We start from the raw sequence: 3,329 nt of genomic DNA, 5'->3' as shown, positions 1-3,329 counted from the left end.
AACTCACCTGTAAAATCACTACGATTAACTAATAAAAAGAATTATAAGATTACAGAGAAGTTCTGATAACAACAAAAAACATGCAACGCATCCAGACATTTAAATTTATTTGTATCGATACTTTATTGCACACAAAATAGCTTTATGTGGTAAAGAAAGCAGTTGAAATTATAAAATGTTGACCGCTTGAACTGCGGTTTTAAATTGAAGAACTTGAAAGTTTTTGAAGAAAAGCTTAATCTGTGATATATTACTTTGAATAAGTATAAAACTTGAGAAGTGGTGTATTGTGTGATGACGTCAGTAGCGAATGTTAAAATTCGTCGCAAATTTACTTTTATTTATAAAGGCTTGTTAAAAAATAAAGTAATTTTTTATATCGGTTTTAATATAGTTTGTGCAAAAAATCCTCAATTAAGTTTATTAATATTTATCTATTTTATTTTTCCTTAATTATTTTTTCGTATTTTATAAAACACTAACTAAAAAGCTCACATTTAAAAACTATTTTCAATTGCAATACTTAAACCAGTTCATAAACTTTTTGCTGCAAACCTAGTAAAACATTATTAACAATTTATATTCTAGATTTTATAGATAATTTTATTAAAGTAGTTATATATTTACTTTTAAACACACTTAAAGAAAAAATGTAGTATATATTACTAGTGATTAGTTTTCGTGTTATTAATAAAAAACGAAGTTAATTCGTTTATACTCAATTGATGAAAACTTTTACAGTAACTTTATGCTAACCTGAAAAAAGCAGTTGAAACTATGAAATTTGACCGCTTAAATTTCTGTTTCGTATTGATGATTTTAAAGTTCATTCTAACAAAATATTAATCTTAATTATATTATTTTGATTAAGTATGACGTTTGTGAATCGATGTATTGTATAAACAAGCTTCTTGTTTAATTAAGCTTATTAATAACAATTATAGCAAGTGTTTATAATAAAAAATTTTTAGTATTTTACTTTCCAGTTTAATTGAAAGTTTTACAAAAACTTTTAACTTAATAAAAAATTGTATATAGCTACTCAAATGACTTTGTAAAAACTTATTTGAAATTAAAGTTATTTAGTAATATATCATACATAATTAAAAAACTCTGTTTAAACAATTGTTAATTAACATTGGTTGGGAAGAAAACTTGTTTATAAAGTAAAGAAACGTTACCTTTTTTTTTTATTAGTTTATGAAACACATAAGAAATTAACAAACCATTTTTTGGTCAAGGAATGTTTTTTGATCTTTTCAGTTCTATTTTAAAGCTTAGTTTTAAAGTCCAAGTAAATAATTGTGTTTTAGTCTTATTTATAGTTTGTAAAAATTAAAAATTGTAGTAAAGAACTACTTGAACTAAATATTGACTTAATAACAAAATCAAAAAAAAATTAGTTGTGAATTAGTAACAAAAAAATTAACATTTTTACAAGCTGTTGTGGAAAGCAAGAGGAAAAATTAAATTTAAAAATTACTTTTAGTTTTATATCAAATAAGTTTTTTAATGTAAAGTTATTATAAACTGATAATTAAAAAGCTTAAAATTTTTTTTACATAAATATTTAAGCATCCGAGATAATTTTATTACATCTTTGTTTTTATTTATAACATAGTTTTAATCTATTTAGCAATTGTAGAAACCTTGTTAACATCAACTAGTCAAAATATCTAAACATTGGTACTTTTAGCTAATTAGTAAAACTAAAAGTATTATTAAAACAAATTAAAATTATATAAAATGCGACAGCTTTAATAAGAGGTAAAACTTAATAACTTTTCTGTCTAATTACACCTTGTAACAGTTTATTAACAATACTTTTTTTCAGAATAAAATATGAATAAAAAGTTGTTTTAAGTTATTGTTGAAATAGTTCAAAGATATAAAAAATTTATATTATAAATATTTTATTTAGTGCTGTAAAAGCATTTATAAAACTTAAAATATTTAATTAAAGAATTGCACTTTTAATAAAATCTATAACCTTTTGATTGACTAAGGTAAACTTACTATCTGTTTTTAATAGTTTGAATGAAAACATAATTGATAATTAGTGAAAAGACTTATTTTATTTGTAACAACTTTTCTAAGGTTATTGCTTATAGAAAAAAGTTTTTGATGATAAATACTTAATTCAAAAATTCATTAATCACGAAGTTTGTTATGAAAAAATATTCAAACTACGTTTTTAGTAAGTAATCAAGTAGTAATTGAATAACTGCGTAATAAGGTAAGCCAGAAGTTCTTATAAAAACAAAAAACATGCCATGCGTCAGGACATTTAAGTTTTTTTGTATCGATATTTTATTGCACACAAAATAGCTTTATGTGCTGAAGAAAGCAATTGAAACAATTAAATGTTGACCGCTTGAACTGCGGTTTTAAAGTGGCGATTCAGTATTTGAACATTATCTTAAAAAGTAGTTTAAACTAAAACTAAAGGGTAGAATGATTTTGATTCAAGGTAAACTATATTAACTTCTATGAACTGATTGTAACACATTCATGTTATTTCAGAGAAATTTTTGTTAAAACAAATACATACAAAGCATCCAGACGTTTAGGTTTATTTGCAATGAAATTTGATTTTACTGCGCAACAAATAGTTTTAAGTGCTGAAGAAAGCAATTGAAACAATGAAATGTTGACCGCTTCAACTGCGGAGTGGCAATTCGGTATTTAATGATGAAAATTATCTTAAAAAGTAGTTTTTGAAAAAATTTGTGAAGTTAATGCGAGATGACGTCATTAGCGAAAATTAAAATTTGTCGCAAACTGATTATTTATAAAAGCTTGTTATAAAGAAAGGTAATTTTTAATGTCGGTTGTTAACGTATTCTGCGCAAAAAAATATCAATTAAGTTTATTTAAGCTCACCTGTTTTTTTCTTGTTCTTTTTTTTTGTATTTTATAGGACACTAACTAAAAACCTTACATTTGAAAATTATTTACAATTGCAATACTGTAAATCAGTTCGTTAACTTTTTAGTGCAAACCTAATTTAATACTTTAGATAAATGATATATTACACTTCTACCTAATTTTATCAAAAATATTTATTGTATTCACTTTTAAACATTTTTCTGCTTTGAATTAAATAATTAACCTTCTTACACTTAATTGAAATTTTTGTTTTAACAGCTTTAAATGATTTACTTTGTTTTACTACAAGAATATTTAAACTTATTGTTTTTTATATAAATAGCAATTTTAAGTATTATTAGTTTTCAAGATAATAATGAAAAACTTAGTTAAATCAATAATACTTAATTAATTTTAATCAAAATGTTTTACAGTAACTTTATGCTAACCTTTGATTTTAG

Source organism: Thalia democratica, chromosome 7 (genome assembly GCF_965202585.1).
Source record: "Thalia democratica chromosome 7, ktThaDemo2.hap1.1, whole genome shotgun sequence".
In the NCBI taxonomy this organism is placed as follows: Eukaryota; Metazoa; Chordata; class Thaliacea; order Salpida; family Salpidae; genus Thalia; species Thalia democratica.
The sequence above is the reverse complement of the archived record's forward strand: the minus strand, read 5'-3'. Positions refer to the sequence as shown.